Source organism: Macrobrachium nipponense, chromosome 33 (genome assembly GCF_015104395.2).
Source record: "Macrobrachium nipponense isolate FS-2020 chromosome 33, ASM1510439v2, whole genome shotgun sequence".
In the NCBI taxonomy this organism is placed as follows: Eukaryota; Metazoa; Arthropoda; class Malacostraca; order Decapoda; family Palaemonidae; genus Macrobrachium; species Macrobrachium nipponense.
In genome coordinates this window covers 385,389-412,910 of record NC_087219.1, presented here as the reverse complement: position 1 = coordinate 412,910, position 27,522 = coordinate 385,389, and positions in this window count along the sequence as shown.

Here is a 27,522-nt window from a genome sequence, read left to right as displayed (position 1 = left end):
TTTTAGCAAACCTTTTACATTAGTGACCGATGCCAGCCAGGAAGGTATAGGTGCTTGCCTTATGCAAAAGTTTGATGGGAAATTCCATCCCATAGCCTTTTATAGCAGAAAGTTCAGGACAAAGGGTAACAATGAGAGATCGATGGCTACCATAGATAAAGAAGCTTTTGCAATAGTGTCGAGCTTGGTTCATTTTAAAATGTTACTGATGGGGAATAAAGTAGAAGTTCTTACAGACCACAAGCCATTATTAGATCTTTTTAATAAACCTGATTTGTCGCCTAAAAGAGCTCGATGGTTTTTCACTATCAGAGATTTTGATGCAAAGCTCAAATATATAGAGGGCAAATTTAACGTAGTTGCTGATGCTCTCAGTAAAGTTTTCACGACACGGAAGGATTCCAAGTTGCACAAGTCACTATCGAGGCTATACAATGGGATATGGGTCTCATAGAGCAAAGGCAAGATAAAGACTAGATTCTAGCAGATGCAAAAGCGTTTCTTAGAAGGGAATTAGTCAGGAAACGTTATAAGTTGCCTTTTTCGGGTTTGGAGTTAGAAGGTAATCTATTGGTTAGGAAAATTAAATATAAATTGAGAACCAGTGAAAGTAAAGGAGATACGACACATATCGTAATTCCGAAAGTCCTAATTCCAGTGGTTTTGGATATAGTTCATTGCAGGTTCGGTAGTCCACACTTAGAAATAGAAAAAATGTATGATGAGGTTCGTGCTAAATACATTTGGAAAAACATGGGGAAAGATGTGGAAAATTTTGTGAGAAATTGTACAGTGTGCAACGCATGTAAGCCTGCAAGGATAACTTCATGCAAATTAGGATCGTATCCTATACCGAGTAGACCTTTTCAGAGAATACATATGGATATCCTGGGGAATTGTTTTGAGTCTAGGTATGCGAACAAGTACTTGTTAGTGATAGTAGATGAACTTACAAGGATAGTAGAAATTTTCCCACTTAAGCATAAAACGACTGAAGAAGTAGCCGTAGCAGTTTTCAATGGTATCATTTGCAGATACGGCTCACCCGAAGTTCTATTGACCGACAATGGTAGAGAATTTGTGAACAAAACTTTGGAATGTTTAGCGGAAGTCATGGGGATACAGAAAGTAACAATTATTCCATACAGACCTGAGACTAATGGGTTGTGTGAACGAGCAAACAGGAAAGTGCTCGAGCCTCTCAGGAAAACTGTAGGTGGGAATGATAAGAATTGGGACTGATATGTTGATGTTGTTAGACATAGTTTTAACACATATGGTTAGTGATTCCATTAAAATGTCTCCATTTGAAGCTTTGTTTGTTTGTCCAGCACGAGGCACATTTGATTTGCTAACTATACCTCATCATGGAGAGGATACGATCGAGGCATTGGTATCCACAGCGAGAGAGAGACATACTTGTCTCAGCCGTAATTTCGAATCCACAACCAGAGAGATGGTACAGAAAAGTAATGGTAAAACATCTGATCCCAAGATCAATGTTGGAGACAAGGTATTTTTAAAACTTAACATGAGAAATTAACTAAACTACAAATTAGTCCCGAAGTTTGAAGGTCCTTTTAAAATCATTGAGGAGAAAATTGGAAACAGATTTGTAGTCTTAGAGGAAAAAACAGGGGGTCGAGGTTATTAACACATCTCGAAATTGAAAAGAATTGGTTGTGGGGATTAATATATTGCCGCACAATTGCATTTTTGTTTTTGTTTTTTCTTGCTGTCTGTTTTTTTGCAATTTGGTGGCGAAATGCTTTAACGTTTTTCTCTCTCTCTTTCATTTCCTTCTACTGATTTTATTTTCTGTCTTTCATTTCCTTCTACGGTTTTTTTCCTTATTATGCACAAATCTGCGGGATTTTAGCATAAACTTTCGGGGTTAATATTTTACGTGGGAAGTTGTTTGGAAATGTGGCTAATTTTTGTTCTAGCTGAGAAACGTGATGATAAACATGTGGTAATTCCTGTGTGTATGATATTTGGGGCTGAATAACTGTGGTTTTACGAGCCGAATAGGTGGCATCGGGGTTTTATATAATTGGGGTAATGTCGTGTGGAGTTATGATTTAAGGTTCTTTTTTCTTTTTGGGGTCGGGGCCACCTTGGTGATATTCTGATGATAAGTTTGTGGAATGTGATTATATGGTGTCAGTATAGAATTTTTTGGGGAATAAGGGTTTCTGGCATTGCAAGTCTGACTAGACAAATCTGTAGTGCGGTTCGAAGCACCTGAGGTGTTCACAGGTGGATTTTTGCTAATAATGCTGTAATGAATCTGGTTGCGGATTTTTCCCTTTGGAGTTGATTACTCGGAGATTTGCACTATTCTCGTAGATGTTGACTATGGCATTCCACGGAGATGTATCATGTAAGGGGATTGTTTTCCGGTCATTTCTGGTCGATGGGATTGTTGCAAATTCCGTAACGGTACATATTGCATTTTGGGAAAAATATTGAATTATATATGTTTTTTCTTCTCTTATGTACGCTGTGTAATGGGAGAAAGTTACTTATTATTGTTGTTATTATCTTTTTTTTTCTTTTTTTTCGATTCCTACGAGAGATGTCGTAATTGGTGTTAAGCTTTAAATAGCATTTCTATTTTAGATAGGAGATATAATTTGTCAGGGTATGTGAGTTAGATAGAAGGGATGTTCGAAATTATATCTCATGGAGGTTAGTTATATAAACAATAAAAGGGTTTTTTGTTGTTAGACATTATGGGTTGTCTTTTGATAGTGTGTTTGTCAGATATGGGATTACTTGTGAGGATTCAGTCGGTAAAGATTATATTTTGTTTGAGGAACTTTTAATATTTGACTAGGAGATTGAGTATATTAATTAATGACGGATTTGTGGGGTGAAGCAAGACTTTAGTTATTTTATGATCATGTAGACCTTTTAAATATGGACACACGATGACTTAAGAGAATTCCCAACTTCACGTGATGGTGACGATGGAAACGACTTCGTTCTACAGTAACGTAGGGCGAGTCGAGTCTACACATGAATGGCGATTCTATGGACTGCCTTTGTAATGGATGAGATGTCTTCGGTATATCATCTCAGGATACGTTCTGGGATAAATCAGGAGACTACAATCTTCTATGAGGCGGGTGCGAGTAGCACTTGCATGGAAGTCACGGGATACTTCCTTGACAATGGTGTGGTGACCACGTTTCCTTCAGTAGAAAATGTCGAATCTACAGTTTCGCGATGAGGGGGTGTTGGATACACTCCTGAGGGTCAGAGACGCTGATTAATGGCGCGTGGTTTACGTACTCGACCAGCATCTACAACTATTCGTCGAGTTCTGCTTATCTTAGTGACAAGGACGAGCCTTTCATCAATGAACGTTACACAATTCCAATAATAGTGGCCATGCTCGCCATCATACTGATCACAATTTGTGCACTAGGAGTTCTTAAACTTCTGTGCATCCGGCGAGGCACAAGGGCTCCAGCAACAGAGGTAGCCCTAAATCATGTGGCAAATTGATACATTGTGCATTAGTTGCTGATGTGGTGTGTGACAGGAGTGCACAAAAGACATAGGTGGTCGAGCCATTTTACAGGTATGAATTGATGTGTCAGCTACTCTTGCTTGGAGACAGAGTGAGCTGTAGAAGTAGCCTTCCTGAATGAAGGAATCTGATGCATATGCGTTTTTAAGCTGGTGGCCATCCGTACTGTTGCCAGGGGCGGTTTTGAGGCGTGGTGGATATGTACATTCGTTTGTATGGATGTCACAGGTCTGACCGGTCGAGGCACTTGAGGAAAGACACATTCCTTTGTGATAGGAAGAAAGATGTTTGAGCGAACGCCAAGTGTCGGGAGAAAACCCCCATATCAAAGGTATGGCACATATTTTAAGTGACTTAGAAACAGTTGTTTTTGAAAAGAGAGAAGTGTGAAATGTATCTCTTTACTTAATATTACCTTTGAAAAGAGAGAAGTGTGAAGTATATCTCTTTACTTAATATTGTGTTATATATCTTTATTACAGATGGGCTTTATACCATGATACTAGAGACGGGATTCTCTAACCTGACTAATACAATGTAACAATTGACATTTTGAGTCTGGGAGTGAATACTTAGCCAGGAGAGTGGAATGATAACTTAATAGTTTTCTTTGTGGGGCAGACTTGGTTTTTTATCACTATGACTTATTAATCATTTTGTTCTATTTTATGTTCATCTGCTTTGGGTAATACATAGTATATTTTTGTATTTATGTGAGTTCAATAGCCTAATGACATGTTTGCAGATAGAGGGCGCCCGCTGTCAAGAGGTAATGGTTTTCAATTTGTGTAGTTTTGTCAAGGGGGGGGGGGGGGGGGGGTTGAATGTCACGGTATCCTCGCACTGTCCTTTTGTGTGTATAGCTTCTCTCTCTCTCTCTCTCTCTCTCTCTCTCTCTCTCTCTCTCACACACACACACATACACATACGTGCACAAACGCCATACAGTTTCATCCAAAGGAAGTAGTGAAAAGAGAGAGAGAGAGAGAGAGAGAGAGAGAGAGAGAGAGAGAGAGAGAGAGAGAGAGAGACTAAGGCTATAGCAACGACACCCATTTGCCTTTTAGAGACAAAACAAACCTTGAGGCATGACACGTATTAAATTGTGAATAAATGTCTTTCTTTATTCGTCTTGCTGTTACGTTGCTCTTACAATATGTTCTGGCTATACCTTGATTCCTGACACCGTTGTTTGGGGACTGTGGACGAGCAGCCTCCTCCATTCAGAGGAAGTTGTGCAATTGGAACTTCTTCTTCTCCAGAAGTTTAGGAATAAGAACACAAATACTGAGATCCATTCCAACAAAAGCCTAATAATAAGACCAATCATGGAATACCCACCAATACCCACGTGTTTAGCAGCATCGACTTCCAATATAAGTACATTACACAATATTAAAAAATAAGAGACTAAATCAAGGTCTGCAGTGAGAAACAACCGAGAAGATGAAGCTCTGAATAATAGAACAAATACACAAAAGATACAAAGCAGAACCAATTAATCAGAGATTATACAGACTGGAAACCAATATAGGGAGTAAATTAGTTCGGTGCAACAGAGAATTAGCAGAGGAATCGGAAGCAGGAGAGAGAAGCTTTCACCCAAAGGACACAGACCACGAAGTGGAGGAGGAGGAAGGAGGAGGAGGAGGAGGAGGAGGAGGAGGAGGAGGTAGGAGGAGGAGGAGAGAGGAAGAAGAAGAGGAGGAGGAGTAGTATCTTCTTCATATTAGTATTCATCGCGATGAACCTCAACCATTCTGCACTATTAAGAAATGTCTTCTGAAAAACGTATTATGTCAAATGTTCTTTGTAAATATATTGCAAAATCATTATGATATGTTAATATTAAGGTTAAAATGAGAACATTGGAACTTTTGCTAAACAGAATTATACTATTATCAAGAAATAAAACTTAAAGTATGCAATCTGTACGATTCACAAATAAATAAATAAATAAATAAATAAATAAATAAATAAATAAATAAATAAAATAGAAAACAGACAACGACCACCATGAGTTTGAACCGACAACAGAAATGCTTTTCTCTGTGAAGTAGATATTGCGCTTGTTTTCTAATTATGAATTGTGATAATTATTCTCTATTGTAGTTTGACCTTTGTTTTTCGTTTCTTTGGTTTTAATTATCGTCAATTTATTTTCAATAAATGCCTTGTACCTTAGAATGAAGTGTGATTAAAAATTTCATCTAAAGTTTTGTAGAGAAAAAGTGGCTGTATCCTTAGATATATAATAAGAACTCAAACGAATATTTTTCTCAAAATACCTAAAAACTAAGTTGTAAATAGTTTACCCTTTAAGATAATGGTTTTCTATATCCAGTTCTCTTCTAGAAAGATAGAAAACGACGGAAATTCCGAAACGGACAAGAGAGTGGTTTGGACAAGAAAATTGGTCGGAGGTAAGGTTGGCCCACGAAACTGTAGCTGCTCCCATTAAAAATGTGTTTAAGGCGCGTAGCGCTGTCCCACCATGCAGAAACTAATTCACAAATTTCCAAAATGGGGCCGAGAAGAGTTTTTTGTTTTCGTCTAGCCGCCATTTTGCTTGCATTCTTTCGCTTTCTAGTCGGAGCTCACCGCCATCTATCGGTGGGTTTTGACTAGAAAAGTGGTCGAAGGTAGGGTAGACTCGACCCCATACATAGCAGGCTCTCCCATTTACATTTATATTTAATTTTGTGCATTTACAAGAATTTCAGTTCTGTATTTCCTGATGGTCACTGTCCAAGGTTAGATGGGTTATCATAGTATAATAACCTTCATCTTAAGTTTCCTTTAAGGGGGTATAGGCCTGGCCAGGTAACACGTTCTACTAGGTTAGGTTAGTATGCTAACCTTTAACAGTCTCCTTTAAGTAATTAGTAAAATAGATATGGTAGTCAAACATTCAGCCATTACATGGCAAAAGTCAGGCGTGACCTCGTGTCACTTAATTGAACATCAATTCACCTCCTTCCCCATAATTTATGAATGCTTTTGGAAAAGGGGGCGAAATGTGTATATGAGATTTGCAGGATTGACTCATGACTGCTTTGGAACTTGTGACAGACAGACAGACGCGTAACAAAGTGGTGATGACACAATGATCAATGGGAAAGTTGCCCATATAACTGATGCATGTAGTATGTAGTATCTAGAGATATGTGACAACAGACACACACATAGTATTATGAGCTTCCGCCATTGTGGATCTGAAAGTAGTAATATTGACAGTGAATTCACTGTCGCAGACTATCGGAGGTAAGTGAATATAATAATAATAAAAAATAATAATATTTGAGTAAATACCAGTAATACTGCAGCGTTACTTATAATGGCATTATATAATAACGATAGTAGAGACCGAGAAAGATAAAAGAGAGAGAGCCTGCAATCAGGACTAGGCCTATGTGACGCATCCGAAAGCTTCGGTTAGGATCCGTTTACCTTACACGAATATAATTTCCGCACTTATCGAAAATCAGTTTGTTCCGATACGTAATACAAACCATCGGTCCTTTAACAATAGGAAGTAGCTAGCGGCAGCTGGAACGGTCGTAAGCTTCGAACAAGGGGAGAACGGTAGTTAACTGCTTGTCCGACAGTCGCGCGCCGCGCGACTGGGAGGTAAACAAATCACTTTTGCTTTCGGCCGCGGGTGTGAAGGACGTGTTCGTCATCGCTCTCTGCCCGCTTCATCGTCGTATGCTTTGTTTATATTGTGTTTTCTACTAATGGTTTGTTTGACTTGAAAATGAAACTGTAAGTACACTGTTTTCATTTTCATTACTTAATTATGAACCAACATAGAGTTATCGCCGTAGAGCGGCGATTTCCTCTCTTTTCATGAATTGAACCCTTGAATTATGTCTCGGTGCCGAGGGCGGGCGCGCTCGCGCCGAGTCATGTATTTGGGCGAAAGTGTGTAATTGAAAAATGTAAGTACTCTTTTCATTATATTTTTGCCCTGTGCGTTCGTTACCGAGAGTGTGATTGCGCTCGGCACGAGCCTTTTAATTTTGTATAATAGAATGCAATGAAAGTGGATTCGCAATTGCAATATTCTTTTCATTTTCATTTATTTATTTGCATGGAATTTAATTTGGATCAATTTTCGTTCTTACCCGGGAATTGATCCTTACGATTTTTTTTATGTGAAAATGAAATCGCAAGTGCAGTATTCTGTTTCATTTTCATATATATTTTATGATAGCATCATATTATTGGATCAAGTTTCCGTTCTTACCCGGGAATTGATCTTTTCTCCTTTAAGTTCTATGAAGTGAATCGCAAGGGCAGTATTCTGTTTAATTTCATATTACTTTTCACTGCTGTGCGGGGGTGGGGGAAGCGAAGGTCTGCCAGGAAGTCGTCGGAAAGCTCTCCCGCGACTCCCTTGGTATCCGATTCTTCGTCTTCCTTCCTGCCCCCGCTCAGCTTCTTCATTGTATTTTGTATTTGGGGTCTTCCTTGCGTTCGGGTGGGGGCATGTCTTCCCCCCGTGCGTGAGGGAACCCCTCTTACTAATCTATCTATGTTACCGCAGGTGCTACATCCGTGGGAGACGACCTTGGATGTAGATGTAGATCCTCAAGAGGTTTGTACTCGTTGTCGGGGGCGAGAGTGCTCCCGCAACGAGCCCTGTGTAACGTGTATGCATTGATCCGAGGCGCAGTGGGTGCTATACGAGGGCAGGAGGAGACTTAGGCCGCCCAAGAAGTCATCGGAAAGTCCAGTGACTCCTTGGTAACGGACACTTCGTCCTCTTTCCTGCCCCCCGGCCAGCCCCCACGTTTCGCGCCTTCCCCTGCGGGGGGGGGGTAGCGGAGTCCTTCTCCTCTCTCGATCCGTCGAGTGTGGAGGAGGGCTCCCGCTACCTCCCGGGAACAAACGTCCAGTTGTACTCGGGGTCTTCCGTCCGCTCTGGGTTTTGGGGTCTTCTCCCCCCAGGGCGCGAGGAGCCCCTCTAACTAACCCGACTGTTGCTTCCGCAGGTGTGCCATCAGCGAAGAACGACCTGGGACAGGTGTGGGAGTCGCTGGGACTGCAGGGAGTGCCGAGCATACAGGGGTTGATTCAACGGTTGGCGGGGTCGGCAGTGGTCACTCATGGTACGGTAACCACTACAACAACCACAATCTCGACACCAGCATATGAGATGCCACCGCACCTGGTGTACATACCACATGTCATGTCGGTAACACCCACGGCTGCAATCCAGAACCAATTCCTGCCGTGCCAAAGAGGACGGTGCCACCGCCACCTGGGTTCTTGTATTGCCGACCCCGGACTTCCGCTGCCCAAAGAGTACCCCCCTGGACCTGCCGCCAGTGCCGAGGATGACGGTAGCTGCCGACAGGACGCCTGGCTCTCCTGTGGTACCTGCCGTGCCTGCCGTACCTGTTGCTGTCCCAGCCGCTCATTCCCTTTCAGATCAGGTGCCGGCTGCTCATTCACTTTCAGATGTTCCTGCCGTTCCTGCTGTTCCTGGACCTGTTCCTGTTGTTCCTGCTGTTGGTGGTGCTGTCACAGTCTCAGGTCTTTCCGGACTGGTGCAGTCGGCCCTGTTGCTTCGGCAACTGCCCCGGCTCCCTCCTGGATGGAAGACCTGACGTCTGTCCTGCGGAGCCTGGCGAAGAAGAAGAGGAAGAGGAAGAAGGTGTCGTCATCGTCTTCGTCGTCTTCTTCGTCGTCTGCTGCCTCTCCTTCCCCTTCGACTTCTAAGGCCAAACAGCCGAAGAAGAAGAAGGTTGCCTCCTCCCCCCCTAAGAAGACTCCTTCGGGATCTTCTAAGGGCCCGGCTCGCCCAGGCGAGCTGGGAGCTCTTCTGCTGGTCCTCCTGTTCCTTCAGGGGAACGGGGCCCGTCGCTTCTTCTGCAAAGAAGAAGTCGACGGGGACCAGAGGTGCACCAGCCTCGGCTGGTGCGTCCTCACCTGGTGCTAGCGGTTCTGCCGCTAAACCAGGTTCCGTCTCGGCCGACTTCTCGTTCGCGAGAAGCACCGAGTGGACGCTCTTCCAAAGAAGACCGTCCAGCCAAAGTTTTGACGCCCGAGCTCGCTCGCCGTCAAGACAGCGGCGCGGAGCAGAAGACTGGCGAGAGTCGTGCACACGACTCTCGCCAGGCCAGTGGACGCTCTCGCAGCGATCAACTGGCTGCTCGGGCTGACGTGACGGTCGCTGACCAGCCACGGGTTGAGGCGAGGAAGGAGTCCCCGCGGCCGCCGGTACCAGCCACGGCTGGTACCAGCGGCTCGACGCGCCGAGAGGACGCTGGCCGGTCTCGACGCGACAGAGAGCCTAGCAGGTCACCCGTCCGCCGCTCCCGATGGGACCGGGCGGAGACGGTGACCAGCGGCAGCTCGCCTGACGCTAGAGATCGGTCTCGACGTTCTCAGCCGAGCCAATCGGCCCCAGGCGAGCGGCAAGGCTAGGCCTGCTGCTCGACCGTCACCGCGGGTTTGACGATCAGCAAGCCAGCCCTCCACGCACGCTGGTCCTGCCAGCGAGCGAGGGGGGAGCGTCAGGTCTGCCTCTCCCGTACCTTCAACCTCCTCGGGCTATACCGGGAGGAGCGAGGTACCGAGGAGCGATCACGAGAGGTGCGCCGCTCGTGACCCAGCTATGACGCCGTATGGACCAGGCACGGTTCCAGGACCGACCAGGACATCACGCGCAAGTAAGCTGGAGGCGGACCGTCAGGGGTCTGCCGCTGTTCCTCCTTCTGAAGGAGGAGTATCTCGGGATCTGTTCTTGTTGGAGGGACTGGACGGGTCCTTACTCCGCAAGACACGGTTACTCCCGAGATACAGAGGAATTTGCAGAAGTCATTAAGCTGATTCGTCAGCATAATGACCTTGCGGAAGGATTGCCGCTCCCACCAGCAGAGCCCACGTCTCTGCTCGAGTCGTTTTGGGGCCCGAGAGGGAACCCAAACCGACGGTGGGTCTGCCGAGATCGGAGCTTGCCGATTCTGTCTCGAACCAGAGTCTCTCGTCTCCGGACAAGAAGGCTCTCTCAGTTCTGGCCGGTCGATCAAGCTACTTCCACCTCCTCTACTGCGACAGCGGCGTTTCTACGTGTCTTCGGACACCGTATTTGAATACTCCTTCGGTCCTCCTGAGAGGTTTCGACCTCGACGAGGACTGGAATGAGTTGGAGGACGGTATCGGCTCTAATCCTGTCAGGTGTCGATCAGCCCCACCCAGACGACGTTCACAGTGGCGGCAGACCCTTACCTACAGTGAGAGTTCGTAACCCTCCGCGGGGAAAACGTTTTCTCCTGACGATACGTTTTCCCAGACTCTGAGAGGCCATCGCCGCAAGGCGATGGCTGTTACTACTCTTCTCCAACTGCTAGTTCCACTGGGAAGGCGATTGCGAGTATCCAATTCCTCCCCCATTCCCTCCCTCTCCCTTACGGTTACGAGGGAAAGGGGAGGGATCCTACAGAGATTTCTCTGTAGGATCCCACGTTCGGGACTGCGCTACCGGGGGGACCTTCGGGTCCTACCTGACGTAAGCCCCGGTCGTTGAGGAGGAATCCTGCCCCATTCTCGATTTCTACGGGAATCGAGAGGACCACCAGCCGATATCGTTTGACGAATTAGGTGGGGTTTCGCAGACTGCTTAGAATTCTACGGAATTTCTAACGCATTCAGTGTTCGAGTTTTACGATCTCCAAACACTTACGCGAGACCACGGTCCAAAGTGAGCGAGACGAGAATCCCCGATATACACGATAATCGGGAACCTCGCCTATGCTCGAATTCCTGGAATTTCTAGCATTGGGAAGAAGACTGCTGCTGAAGAAACTATCTCACAGTAGGCGACCAACCTGGACTAGAGAAGATCAGACGGGAATATCCAGTTTGGCTTGAACTATCGTCTTAGTATTCTGTTCACCATTGAAGCTTTCCTTCGAGGAAGACTTCTCCTTCACTCTCTTTGATAGAGATCGAGGTGGTCGATCTCCAATCCTTATTTTGTTTTCTTGAAGGAAAGAATTTAGGATGGAGATCGTTGTTCAGAATTCCTACAAATATACTACGTATATTAACCTCGCGACATGATTCTACTAAGCAGTTGAATTGTCCGAGGGTAGGCGCATATCCTATTTAATACTACGGATTGCGACTTATAAGAGAAGTATTCTAATTGAACTGCAACTCGGGGTTGCCTGCAACCTCCCAGGAGTTTTCAGTTTCAATTTTAATATACTTATGGTTTTGTCACGACAACACCATTTCAACTTATATTTACCGAAATTCGTTTCGCCTAATATAATTGCTCGAGCATATCTTTCAGGCTCGTAGTTCTAGCCGAACGCATTCCTTCGTGGAATAATGGATTACCTTGGCAAACTTCAGGAATGGACGATGTCAGCGAGAGCTCAGGCTCAACTACTGCGTATTGAACTGCCTGATAGCAGCTCAGTATCAGCTGGGCCTCCGATATGCACGGTCATGTATGTTCTCTCTCTGCCCTGCTTTGATTGACTACCGAACCGTATCTCTGCCCAACAATCATGGACTTAGGTCTCTGATTTAACGGGGGATTTCCTCGCAATAATGAAGGACCCATCTACTGCTGTGACGCTAGATTCCATCGCCTTCGACATTGCGAGAATTTTCAACAGAGATATCTCTTGGACTCTCATCTTTCTGTTTACCGCACGGTAACAGAAGTCTGTACAAGTCTCCCGCTGCATCGCACTGCGATAATGCGAATGATTTTGCAGACATCTGAGTTTGTCTTCAAAATATCATCTTATTCGTAGGTGTACAATTGTTCATTGTTCAACCGAATTACGAGATTTGTTAGAAGACATCGCGCCTACTCTCCGACCTGACAGCTCTACTCCCAAATGTTCAGCCCATGAGAAGCAGTTCTTCAGGCGGCTTTCCCCTGTGTTTTCATTACTGAAGAACGCCCCGCTTTCATTGCAACTACGACTTCTCACCGGACAGCAATGAAATAGCGGTTAGCGTTTTCAGTCATTTGTAAGCACAGGTTATGAATCTTGAGAATCCTTCTCTCGATTCATCTGTGAAGACGTAGGTTGCATTCAATATCTACTTCGTCTTCAACGGTACATAGTGTTGTTTCTCCTTAGCTGAGATTCAACAACCATGAGATGTTTTACCTTCAGGGGACCTCGGTCTCTAGAAGGCAATTGACTTTCGCCTGTTGGGCACATGCCTTAAGAGAATCATCACCTCGCCGTCCGGCATTGGTGACAAACAAATACATTATTTGTTTGGTCTCTCGGCATAACCCTTTAAAGGCGAAGGTCACGTGACTTACTCGGATGCTTTGACAACTTGCCTCCTACCGAACGCAGTCAGTCGGCAGCTGTCAGAGCGGCCGAGTCAGTTACGAACTACGCTGTTGACTTAGTTCGGTTGTTACAGAGCAATCATTACTTCGTTTTAATAGCTTGTCACAGTATCCATACCATTGACACCCACCATGGAGTGTCGGTGTCCTATCCACTACCGAGAACTTCGCTGCATGGGGATAGGAGGATGCGACAGACTTCGTGGCAAAACGGACAGACCAGTATGGGTACTGGACATCAACCGAAGTAGAGAAGAAGGATAGGTCATGCGACTATTTCCTTCTTTTCCTCTGAGGAACTGCATGACTTCTCCTGCGAAGTCAAGCATCCAGGGGATGGGGATCCGTGACGCTCGATTTCGTACCGAACTTCGTAGCGAAGACTCAGAACCCTTCGGTCCCTGACGATTGGTCCGAGTCGTTCACAATCCCCTCCCTAATGGACTTCACCGCCTCGATGCGAAGGAGATGCTGCCTTGTCCGCAAGAACTTCTCCGTGGCGCAGGTACTGAAGGCAGGGGTCTGGTCAACCAGACCACATGCCCTTCCTTCTACCTTCGGGATATTGCCCACAGGTCCTTGGATCTTTTTCCTTGGGACCCGTGGTGGCTGCTCAACACGTTGTGTAGCGAACCAGACCCTCGCAGGCTGAACAGCATCGAGTCCTGGTGTGACCATAAGAATGGATGAGTGAATGAGAGTGTGACTGGCTCCTCTTCCCATCTTTTTCTTCCCCTCTACCTGTGGTTAGAGGGACACGGTCGTCACCCTGCTGATAAGGACAGAATGCAGGTGAGCTACTCAACAGAGCCCCATCCTATCCCTTTCACTAGGGATAGGAGCGTATATCCACCACTTCCCTCCAACAGGGGGAGGAAGTGGATGCCAGCTTGAGACAACCCATACTTTATGTTGCCTCTTGCAAACAGGAACAAGTTCTTGCTTGCTGGTACGAAGAGATACGCTTGCCTCTCTCTTAGTACTCGGCCCAGAGGTCTGACCATTGATCCTGCGGTGCACACCCCGATCAATCGGACAGAGGCTTGGATCCCTCCCTCGCTCTTACGACCAGGGAGGCATTCCAGGGATGGACGAACACCAGTCTGTTCATCAAAAGACTCAGATTCCTCCCACCAAGAAGTGAGTCTTCCTATTGTTAAAGGACCGATGGTTTGTATTACGTATCGGAACAAATGACAATTTGTCGAAAATTGCATTTTTCCTAACTATACAAACCTGAGGTCCTTTACATATAGTCCCTCCTCATGCCACCCCTCACTCTGCGTATTTTGCATGGGCCAAAGCAAAAGTGATTTGTTTACCTCCCAGTCGCGCGGCGCGCGACTGTCGACAAGCAGTTAACTACCGTTTCTCCCTTGTTTCCCCGAAGCTTACGACCGTTCTCCAGCTGCCGCTAGCTACTTCCTATTGTTAAAGGACCTCAGGTTTGTATAGTTAGGAAAAATGCAATTTTCGACAAATTGTCATATTGAGTCAAATCATCTTCGATCGTCAATTTCCGTCATAAATGGCAAAATTATATTTTGATTTAGAATTCGTGAGAAAAATTACCAGAAAATAATAACGAATATTCCGAAATTATTCTAACATTTAGCAAGGAATCGAACGCAGGTGCAACAGCGGCCACTGAGTTCGTATGTGGTCGACCTTTTTAACCGCCCATCTTGCTTTACTTTTCGATGTTCGTGCGTTCATAAATGCCTGCGCAGTCGATTCCTCATGTAATGACATACTCTCTTGCAATCGTCATTCAATGCTCTTTCTTCTAAAGTATACTTGTAAAGTGTAACGGTACTCGGTTGACAAGAGCTGACTCGCCAAGATCCTCAACCACTTCATAAAGACCAATCTATTTAACCGGCTTCATACTCTTCTCGCCCATACTGTACTCATTAATAAGGTCGCTTTCTGTACTTCATAGTTTATGGTTTACGCCTGTATCACACCCCTAATACCGCTGTGCGCGTGATTTTTGTTCCTGTTTAGATAATTTTAAGACGATTTTTTTTTTTATCTCTACACTCTCTATCACCCACATATCCACACCCACCCTCAACCCACATGTCCATTACCAACCGCATCCACAGACTCACCCACATACATTGCCACACTCTGCCGTATGTGACACATTATCCACAACCACCACATCCAATTCCTCACCCACAGACCAACGTCATCCACCCCTTAATCAACCACATAACCACACTGATCCACTGTCTTTCGTATGTGACACATCTAGATCCACATCTTCCCCCACATATCTATACCCCATGTATCCACATCCTCATCCACGTATCCACATCAACGAAGTCCATATCCTCACCCCTTCATTTCAAAGAAAAGCTGGTTTGCCCCCAGAGACAAATCCTGGAGCCAATCCAGCTTTGTTGACGAATTTCTCTTTACTTTCGACATCGTCGCATTGCGAGGTCATGGCAAAATATTGTCACTCTGCACTCACGCTTTCATCGGTAGAAGTTCAACAATAAATGCCATTTCATCCTGTGAGATGGAAAGACTATTTTGCTCCCTGTACCTATACAGTTCCTGAGGCTCTGAAGAACATTCCTGCTTTTGACGAATTTTGCGTTGCTTGCAACGTTGCAGCATCACCGCATTGCTCCTATTATTTATTAGCATGTTGCACACTGCAGCTCCGTGTGGAACACTGCAGTGAGTGTGGATATTTGTTGTCCTTCCAGAAAGCCTTCTGAAAAAGTAGTTGTGGAATAAAGTTCTTGCAAAATTGTCTTTTTTCATTGAATGGTTCGGGCCTAAATATAGTAATTGTTTTCAGTCTTGATTAAGTTTATATAAAGGAAACTAAACTTTAATGGTCATGTGATTACAGGAAGTCATCCTGTGTCCAAATGGCAGGTGTTTATAGGAAGTTATCATGTGTTCAAAGGCTATACTTACCCTTCAGCACCGTTTCAGTTTTAGCCTCCTGTCAAAGGAGACGACTTCTGAGACTTTTCCATTCATTATCAGATGAAATTGTCTATACAAATAATAAATTGAAATCCAGCGTAAATAAACAACTGAATTTACAAAGATGGGTGAGGAAACTAGTCAGATTATTCCTAATTCCCATTTTTTCTCTCAATTTAAAATTATGAGCCTACTGGGATGTCTAAATTCGGCTTCAGTTCGAAATGAGTATTTCATGTAAAGGAAAAATGACCCAAGATTCGACATAAAGGAAGACGACGAAAACCAACTTGCCTACAGTCCTCCCCCAGAACGAAAATCCCACATGCCCGTCATAGACGATTTGAAAATCCTGGCACACCAACAAATTGAAATTCAGCACCGTATTTCCGACAAAAATACTGCAGTCCTGAGCGTGAAATGATCAAATCCAAAGTGATTCACGTAAACTTCATGTTTATGAACTTGCTACAGACTAATTTGCGTAATAAACTACCTTTAATTCATCAACTTTAAAAAGCCTTATAGATTAACACTTCCGAGAACTCTGTTGTCACTGTTCCTAGGCGTCAAGGTCTCACCATCTTTTACTCTGAACAAATACGTACAACTTACATTATTTTTGGGGGAGAGGGAATCCTACGAAAATAAACTTATAATGAGAAGAAATGGCTGATCATAATATACGTATTTTAAAATCCTTCAAGATTAACAGACCTTATTATTGATGTTTTAAGATATAATCCCAACATTTGTCAGAAAAAGATCGAATACAGATTCGTTCTTTCTTCCTAAACTCATCTGATTAACTGATGACTCATTCGCCATAATATTATGAAAGCAGAACATCAAAAAAGTATTAGGCAATGCCTAAGGAAGGACTATAATAGTGGTTAAAAACGAAGCCAGCACCACTTTTTGCAATAATATATCTTATTTCAACCAAATTATACAAAATGAAATAAAATATTTCCAACTTGAAGGTAAAGTTTCTTTTTCCTCTCCATAATCACTGAGAATTAGCGTTTCATTACATTGAGCTTATGTAGAGGATTAAGGCACAAGTGCTTTGATTGTGGGAGTGCAATGGTGTAAATCATCAATATCCTGCAATTGCAACATATAGTCGTCACTGACGGGTCATTATGCTGCGTTTTATCCAGTTCGAAAGGAGATTCAATCTGACTTGCCAACAAATCCTTCGGCTATTTATAGCTTTGCTTGCTGACGAATCTTAGTCTGATTGCAATATTGCAGTATTGAAAGGAAAGGCCTGTTGCAATTTCATCAATATATACTGTCTGAAGGAAAAGTTGGTTTGTTCGACGAAAAACAAATCCTTAGTCTATACCCTTCTGACTGTTCATGAGAATTTCGCCTGTCTTGCAACATTGCCGCATTGCAATATATAGGAATTTGTTGCTTATTCGTCGTCATTAGAAGGTCAATATACTATACTGCATTCGATCAAGCTCGAAGCAGCAAAAGTTGCTCTGCCAAGAGAAAAAGTCACAACAGCCTCTGATGACCTCTGAGGACAGCATGTGACGTCATCAAAACCTCATACAGCCTTTTCCTGACCTTATTATCATCTTCATGTTCTGGTTACCTTCTTTGCTCTTTCCCCGCACTGAGGGTAGAAGACCCTGACTTCTCCTATGCATGAAGTTCTTATTAATCATTCTTATAGACATATTTACCTTTTATCATTTTTGGTTTTACTAAATTTTCAGTTTCATGTTGCTTTGAAACATCTAATTTTTACAGGAAACTTTCCATTTATCTTAATCGTTATTCTGTATTATCACTGATCTTGTTCTTCCAACTTTATTTCTTTCTCTTCCCTGATTCAGTCATCTGTCGCCTTCATCATCTCCCTAATTAGGCTCAGTCACGGAATTGTCTTTCCATTTCCATTTCCACCCACTTTCCATCCAACTTCATTTCCTTGTCAACTTTCCTGTCAGGTCTTCTTTTTTGTCTGAACGACCGACCTCAGAAATGACCCAACCGTCGATCTAACTACCAATTGACCTATTAAGTGACACGAGAAGGGAGGTTCCATTTCTCCTTCAGGAGGTTCTTCTTCAGTCTCTCAAGTCAAACCTATTTTCTCCTCTACGGGTTGAAGCTTCACTCAGAGGCTGCTCCAAGAGTGATACTCCAATAACAGCACACGGTGATTTTAATTCATTGCTAATTATATCACGGCCATCTTTATATCTTCTTTTTTAATAAACGAGATCTCTTCTCCCTGCATTTCCTTTCACCACCTCCTCTCCAAAATGGCAAAATTTCTATTAAAATAATATTTAAAGGATTCATGACGTTTGATATGAATAAGTCCTTGATGTATCATGAATCCCAACTTTTAAGATTTTTAAATTAAATCATTTTCAGCCTCTTCTGCGTTATTTTCTCATTTTTTGGATCGAAGGTGATAAAGTATTCCGTATGAGAATCATTTGATTCCTTTAATTAATTGATTCTCGTAAAGACTACTACGTCCGTTGCCTTTAATTGCATGCTATATCCTCCACTAATGTTGGCAATCCTGCTTCCTCTCCGGACAAGGAACAGCCATTGCTTTGTTACCAGAACGAACTTCGTAATTTTCTTGAAAACATTTTACGTTCTTCAAAACGTCCCCTTATTAAGGTTCAATTTAATTATTTACATATTACTTCCTTTATAATATTCATCATATATATCGATGCGATATTTATTCGTAGTCTTGCTAAAACAATATATAATAGTTTCGTCTTCTAAAGACCAAACGTCATCCGAAGATTGTCATGCACTCAATAGATGTCTTTAGCGTACAATCTTGAGAAAGCATTATATGAGAAAAAAAAATCTTATATTTGGATTCCTAGCACATACTGCCCTTTATTTAGAATTAATATGAAACATTAATCTTGTCTGTATTACTAGCGACGCCTTTCGTCATATAATAATATAAATATCTTTATCTTTATAGTGATTTTATTTGATTTATGAAATTTACAAGCGAGGAAGATTAGATTATCATAGTTTACCATTTACATATTTTTTTACGATTTTTATTAAGGTAGAAATAATTTTTATAGAATACTGTATTTTGAGATATTTGGATAACTATAAAAATTCTCTCTCTCTCTCTCTCTCTCTCTCTCTCTCTCTCTCTCTCTCTCTCTCTCTACGAAGACAGAGCAATGAAAATTTATAGCTCAATCAAATGAGGTTCGACAAAATACATTTGGCAACTTCTAAACCCCATGTACCTAGCTTTTTTTATTTTTTTTTTTTTTTACATTAGACAGGAAGACAAAAGTCTTGGGTGCCTGTAAACAGCTATTGCCTCCCCCTGTTGAACAGTTATATACTTTTAATTTCTATGAATGTCTAGTGCTCTGTATGAGTATAATCGCCAAGTTGTGTATGCAGAAACTATGCCTTTCAATGTAAGGTAAATTTAGCTACTTTACTATATATCCTGTAGGCTGTAGCCTATATGTATTAGTATCTGTAAGCGCTTTATCTCGATTATGAAAAGTATTATCATTATTATCATCATTATTAATTGTTCTCATTATCATCATTATTAATTATTATCATTATAATCATCATTATTATTAGCACTACAGTAGTATATTTGGGAAGGGGCAAAATCCTACCTCCCTTGTATCATATTGTTTTGAGCAGAAAAGGCAGAAAAGTTCCAATCGATTTAATGTGCCTTGTTTCATGTATAAGAAAAGTGTCCTCGTGATTTTACTTATGTATATATATTTATATTGAAGTTCAGTAAAGCACAGCTACTAATAAATTCCATGTGTGCTAAGGGGGAAGCGTGTCCACCAAATATTTCATGGCATCCTACATATGACACATAATTGCATTCAGATGCTTAATGTTAATGTTAAACCCTCCATATTATTCAGCTTACCTGCCCCTTATAGGCCTTACAGTGCCCCTAAAACGAGCTCAAATTGCAACAAGAGCGCCCCCCCCCCCCCCCCCCCCCCCACAACCTCCAGATGAGGAGGCTTGCTTCGCTCGCCACCCAACCCATTGCCCCCCACCCCCCCCACCCCCAACTTTTGGAACCAGTTACGCCCTGCATATAGAACAACACCACTGGGGCCATTTACTTGAAACTCAAGCTCTCACAGAATACTGTGATGTTCGTTCAGAAGGAGTAACAGAAGGTAAAAGGGGAAAACAAAAAAGCGGAAATCAGTTATTAGTGAAACTGGTAAATTGATAAGTAAACGAATGAATAAATAAATAATAATGTATTAAACCTGATGCTAGAAAATGGCGCACGTTCATCACATTAGCTGCTCAGGGTTGGCTTATCCTAACTTTTTACTCTACAGGTGTATTTGTGTCAATTAGATATAGATAATATCTATAGCTTATGAAGCCTCAGGGATGAAGTCTCTAGGCATACTACTACCCCAAGGCCCTATCAAATCCCCAGCAGGCACTGGCTAACCACTGCATTACAATGGCATTACTTGATCTTCTGAAATAAATAGTAAGGTTTTTCAGACGTTATCTTCATTTTACGATTAAAAAAAGCTAATATTTACATATTTTAATCATTATTATATTGAATTTTGAAGAATGTTCCCGGTTACTTTATTTACCGTTGATAACTTCTTTTTTTTAACTTAATATTGGAAGTAAAAAATAATCTTTAAGGAAATTTCTGAAAATGGAGTTTCGTCGTCTCTAACCTTGGGGGACTGACAGGATAACGCTTTTTATTTTTTAACTAAACAATGTAAACTTACAGAGCTCAATCGTCGACTCCTGTCCTGCCATGAATGTTTGAAGAGCATTTAACCTCGGCGTCAGTTATATATTTAGGTGGTTCCTCCTCCTTGATCGTTTTGGTACGAATTGAAGTCGTTTCGTTACGCCCAAAAAGCCGACTAGATAGATACCAAACAGTTCGTCTCCACTCAAGCAATTTAAACACCAAAACTGATTTCTTCAAACAATGACTAGTTTTGTCATAGAAAAGGTCGTCTTTGCGTTATATTGATAGATACTTATCAGGGCGCAAATAAAGAATATATTTATTTCAGCTCAATCGACGTTTACATCATTCTGAGACATAAGTTATTTTTACAACTCTCGTAATTACTCGTTAGTCATCTGTTTGAATGACCTGAATAACCTACCGCGTCGACTTCGCAATTACCAATCTCAAAATGGTGTTATTTACCGAGTTCTCGACACTAATTTAATACAAAAAAGAAGAATACTATATTAACCAAATAGTTCTTAGAACTAACTGACCACAATGCTTATTTGCAACAACAGACCTCGTAACAGAATTCCTTTATTGAGCGACATTTATAGCCTTCTGTATTATGAAATTATATTATTTTAGTCATATTTTTATATATCAATAAATATTTTAACCCATATTCAAATTTTTTAGAGCTTAGGCAATAGTGCAAGCTGTAAAATGGCTAAAATGAAATGCAATAGTTGCTTGGTAAGCTATTTAAAATGTGTTTTTTATGAATATTTTGCAAAAACGAAGAATCATATTTAAGACCAATGAAAACCAGAATGATTTTCTAATATATATCTCATGTTCAAATGTTCGAATTCGTTGTTATTTACATAAAATCAAAGGTTAAATGTTTGTAAAAAAAAAAAAAAAAAAAAAAAAAAAGGAAAGCGCTTACCTATTTATTGAGGATTTAGCGTCTAATCAATTCAATCACGTTTTTTGTCTTATTCAGTAGTCGAATACTTGAACGATCTAATAATAAGAATAATATAATAATATTAATATTGGACAGGTTCTTCTCTATTTTTCTAATTATTGCTTTCTCATTGTTGCTTAAACTGGTGAGCAACGCACCGAAGGTTGACATATCTCAATTAGGTCAAACGATTGGATTTTATTGGTAAAAAATTTCAGTTTGGGTAGTCAAATTTTCGGGTATATCCCGTAGAGTGTATTGCAGATAGAATTGATGTTAAATTCTATTTCTTTTCTATTCTTTCGATTCTTTCCAGACGTTTCGTCTGAATAAACCTCAGACATCCTCTTGGGCGGAGGTGTGTGAAGGACTGAAGCGAGAGGGTTGTTGTTGTTGTATTAAGTCAACACTTCTTGTTGGCACGGGCCTTTCCCTTGTTCGGCCCGTAGGTGATCTAAAAAGATTCATTAGGTTCATGGTTAGTTTTATGAAATTGGAAATATTTTTAGTTGTAGAGATAGGAGTGAACAGGGGAAGGATGATGGTGTCAGTAAAAGAGGGCCATCATGTCATATTATAGTAGAAGTTTGAAAGAATGTAAGGCTTTTGAATAGTAGAGAAGCGGTGCAGGTGGGGTTGTCCAACCCTTTACTCCCTTGGGTCCCTGCAGGAGGATTTCAGTGGTAGGTAAAGTTTAAAAGAATGATAGAGGATGATGTGTATAGAGTCTTACAGTGAGGGGATGTGATGAGGGTGGTTGATGTCACTTTTAGTTTATTTACCTTGGTGGAGGTAGGTTGTAGAGCATCTGGGCATGCTCTTCTAAGTTTTCAATGATTGTCTTTGTGTCTGAGGCAGCTGCATGCTCAGCCTCTTGTGCAAGTATTTCAGTTTGTGCTGCAACTCTTAGCTGTACTGTTTCTCTGCATTCCAGCAGGTAGTGAAGGAGTGGTTGCTGTGTTTCTTCTTGACAGTGTTCACATGGTCTGACTGTTTTCCACGATTTCCCAGCAGGCTTTATATCCTAGCCTGAGTCTGTGGATGATCACAGCAAGTTTTCTTGGTGTGTGCCTGTCTATGGGAGGAGGCACTAGATCAGTCGATGTCTTATACCATCTGGTAGATGGTGAGCTCTTTTCTACCCACTCACGATGGTCTTTTAGCAAGTTTTCTTTGTAGAGTGGTTTCATTGCATTCTTGATTTGTTGTAGTGCAGGTTGTATATGTATTTGCACTCTGTCAATGTGTTTTGTACTTTTGGCTAGCTCATCAGCCCTCTCGTTGCCTGGAATTCCTATGTGACTGGGTATCCCGTTTAAGGTGACAGGTCTTCCTCTTTCGCTGTGCTGGTACAGCAGTGTTTTAATTCCAGCCAGCAAAGACTTGTTTTCTTGATTTTTCTGTTGTTGCAGGGCTTGCATTGAGGACTTTGAGTCGGTGTGGATGATTAGAGGCCCTTCTTCATTCTCCAGTGAGTACAGCAGTGCCTGTCTTATTGCTGTTAACTCTGTCTGCATAGTGGAGGCGTGGTTGGAGGTCCTCCAGCAGGCTGTGAAGTTTCTTGAATATACTGCAGCTCCCGTAGTTTGATTCTCAGGATCTACAGTGCCATCGGTGTAGTATGTTTGTGCCCCTATGGTCTCAGTGTTTCTGATTGCTTCATAGGCTGCCGCTCTTAGCTCTTCTCTTGTGCAGTCTTCTTTTGCTCTTGGCAGGCTTGTGTATTTATATATTGCAGTGTCCTTCTTCCAGTGTGGTAGTTGTTGTGTGCCCTGTGTTGTGTCTGGACCTAGCTGCAGCAGTGTCTCTGCCATGCCTAGACTCTTGATGTTGTCGCCTTGGTCCTCGCCATAGGAACTCGAACTTTGAATCTCTGGGTGTTTAGCAAGTTCCTCTCTGGCTCTTTTCCTCGAGATGGAGTCTCTTTCTGAGAGGAACATCTTGGCCATTGTGCTTGCATTTCGCTGTGCAATCCTATCCTCTAGTTTTGGCAAGTTAGTTTCAAGCCTGAGGTTGCACAGCCTTGTCCATGTCGGTGCTCCTAGTATGAGCCTCATTGCATTGTTTTGAATGACCTCCAGTGATTCTTTTTGAGCCTCTGTCAGCCTCATCAGAGTGGGGGCAGCATAGTCCATCAATGTTCTGGTGCAGGCTAGGTAGTACTTCCTTTGTATGTGTTCATTTGCTCCCTATTTCAGTGGTGAGAGGGTGAGTCCAGCTGCTTATATTGCGGTGGCGCAGCGGGGACCGTCGTGCCGCTGCCTTTTCATTGGCTAGTGGGTGGGGAGCTTCTTTTTCATTGGCTGCCTGGCTGCGGGATCAAGCCAGCTCCTGATCGCATGCTCAGCAGGCGCGCCGATCTTCTCAGCTGCATATCATCACGCCGGGCTTCATTTTGATTGGGTAAAGGCCGCGTGACATCACTGCTGGTATTATTCATCATATTAATGTCGTCTTTGGTGGTATTTTCTTCTTGAATTGGGGCGTTTTCGGGCGGTGATATGGTGATGTTTGCCGTTACTGGAGTGTTTCTTCGCATGCAGGTCGGAAGCAAAAAGGCCTCCTGTGTCGTGTTCATGGAGGGCTTTTGCTCCTGGATGACTAACGCCTCCAGGAGGCGCAGACGGCGAGGGTCGGGTGCTCTTCCTATTATCCTGGTGTTACGGATAATACAGTCGCGGGAGATTGCGTCTCGGTGGGCGGTGAGGGCGTGGTTCTTGATAGCCCCTTCTTGGGCGTGACAGGATATTTTCTTCATAAGACGCATTGTAGTCATTCCAATGTACTTCCCAGGACATCCTCGGGCGGGGCATATGTATTGGTATACTACGTTCGTCTGCTTGAGGGGGTCTCCTGATGGCGGTGAGGGGTTATTTTTCATGGGAGAGGGCCCATTGTGAAAAGGGCCCTCTCCCATTGTTCTACCTGGCAGGACACACACCTCGAGCTTGATAGAGCTTCACAGATGCTCGTGAATAACGGATATTCTAATAAGCTCATCAATCGAGAAGTGTGCACCGCCCTCGAAAGATGGTACTCGAACGAGGAAGAAGACCCACGACCCCACCCCACCGAGATCATCAAGATATATTATAAGGCCTTTATGCACTCTCAATATCGTGAGGAGGAGAAGGCGAAGAAGAAGATCATTAAGGAGAACATCCTCCCCATTGAATAAGGCAAGATAGTGGACCTTGTAATATACTACAAAAACCGGAAAACAAAAGACCTTATCATGAAAAATAACCCCTTACTGCCATCAGGAGACCCCCTCAAGTAGACGAACGTAATATACCAATACATATGCCCCGCCCGAGTATGTCCTGGGAAGTACATTGGAATGACTACCATGCGTCTTGCGAAGAGAATCTCCTGTCACGCCCAAGAAGGGGCTATCAAGAACCACGCCCTCACTGTCCACCGAGATACAATCTCCCGCGACTGTATTATCCGTAACACCAGGATAATAGGGAGAGCACCCAACCCTCGCCGTCTGCGCCTCCTGGAGGCGTTACTCATCCAGGAGCAAAAGCCCTCCATGAACACGACACAGGAGGCCTTTTTGCTCCCGACCTGCATGCGAAGAAACACTCCAGTAACGGCAAACATCACCATATCACCGCCCGAAAACGCCCCAATTCAAGAAGAAAATACCACCAAAGACGACATTAATATGATGAATAATACCAGCAGTGATGTCACGCGGCCTTTACCCAATCAAAATGAAGCCCGGCGTGATGATATGCAGCTGAGAAGATCGGCGCGCCTGCTGAGCATGCGATTGGGAGCTGGCTTGAGCCCGCAGCCAGGCAGCCAATGAAAAAGAAGCTCCCCACCCACTAGCCAATGAAAAGGCAGCGGCACGACGCCCCCCGCTGCGCCACCGCAATATAAGCAGCTGGACTCACCCTCTCACTTCAGTCCTTCACCCACCTCCGCCCAAGAGGATGTCTGAGGTTTATTCAGACGAAACGTCCGGAAAGAATCGAAAGAATAGAAAAGAAATAGAATTTAACATCAATTCTATCTGCAATAAATTCTACGGGTATACCCGAAAATTTAACTACCCAAACTGAAATTTTTTACCAATAAAATCCAATTGTTTGACCTAATTGAGATATGTCAACCTTCGGTGCGTTGCTCACCAGTTTAAGCAACAATGAGAAAGCAATAATTAGAAAAATAGAGAAAAACCTGTACAAAATTAATGCGCTGAGGCAGCATCACTTATAATAAAACATGTTTAAAAGAGGGTTTACTTCCAGCATACATACTAATAATAATAATAATAATAAAATATAATAATAATAATAATAATAATAATAATAATAATAATAATAATAAAATAAATAAGACGAGTTGTATCAACTGTCTTTATGGATGTACCTGAAACGGCTCGATTCGAAATGGCTCCTGAAGCGAAGTTCGTCTGTAAACGAAAATAAAGCTTCATTAATTATAATTTCTTAGGGGAAAAAAAGTTCGATACAAATAATTCTGGATAGGCCTAAAACTACAAGGAATTGAACCGGTTAATTCCTCGAGTAATATGAGGTTTGGTACAATAGCTATTAATATACAATCTAGGCTGTGTCATAGGAGGTCATTCAGCGTCGACAAGAAAATTGAGAGCGAAGAGGTCTGACAGACGTAACAGGAGGGAAAAAAAGCAGGAAAGTAAGATCAAAGAAAGAGAATACGAACGGAGGTACAGCAAAAAGGAATGAAAGAGGTTTGCAAGCAACCTGGGCCACGCGCTACAAAGAACGTTAAGTTTTTATGCACCTTGATTGGAGGTACACTTAAAACGGTGCTTTGGGGGCGATGAAAACCATGAATCTCTCTCTTCAAAACACCTGAAAGGCGTCGTGTAGCATAACATCAGAAATGTTTAAAATGCCAATTCATTAATGCCCGATGCAACTGATTAATTATTCTGTTATATTACCATTCCTGGTGTTTAAACGAAACTGACAGATTCTAAGAGACTGGGGAGCAGTGCGCCATTTCCTTCTTAAAATGGTTTAAATGGCATTTTAAAAATCCAGCGCTATAATAAAGACTTATCACCGTTCATTTTTACTACCTAATGTGATAAAATGAAACTGTGTACTATTACAGCATTTCACGTTCAAATAACCTACGTTAATGATCGAACACACTCAATAGTCAAACATTTAAAAAAAGGTCTCTCTCCTTTGCTTGGCAGCCAAAGACAGTCGCCTCCAGGCCGCCCCCTCCCCCCCATTTTTTTTTTTTTATTTTGACACAAATTTAATATGATGACATCCATGGAGACGTCACTCGTGATTCTAAAAGACTACGCGAGTTGAATGTCCCTCCGGGTTTATAGATATATATAGATAATATATAATATATATATTATTAAGATTATATAATTATATTATATATATAATATATATAATATATATATATATATATATATATATATATATATATATAATATATATATATAATATATATATATATAATATATATATATATATAGATATAGTGTTTGTCAGTAGTACTACATTAGAGAAATGGATGTTGGACAGCCCTTGGTCAAACCTTAAAATGTCAATTTCGACTTCATAGGTCCTACAAAATCAGCAACATTAGCATTACTAAATTTATCCCAATCGACCTATCGCCCAATTTAAAGACAAAAAATCATTTATCATTAACACAAAAACAGTTAAAGACAGGAAAACGCTTCGAATGTGAAGTCGTCAGCCTGACTGAATGATGTCTCTTCGTAAGAATACGATTAAAATAAGCTCTTAAAATAGATACCATCACATTCATTCGTGCTTAGTATATGAATATAAACTGGGCAGAATACTTCCTTTTACCCAAAATACAAGTGTGTATAAACCAACTGTCCTTATCCGCGAACTCCTTTGCTTAAGACTGAAATAACGCCCGCATTAGTTAACTAGACTCATTCACGTAATACAGGCGAGTGCTATAATACCTTC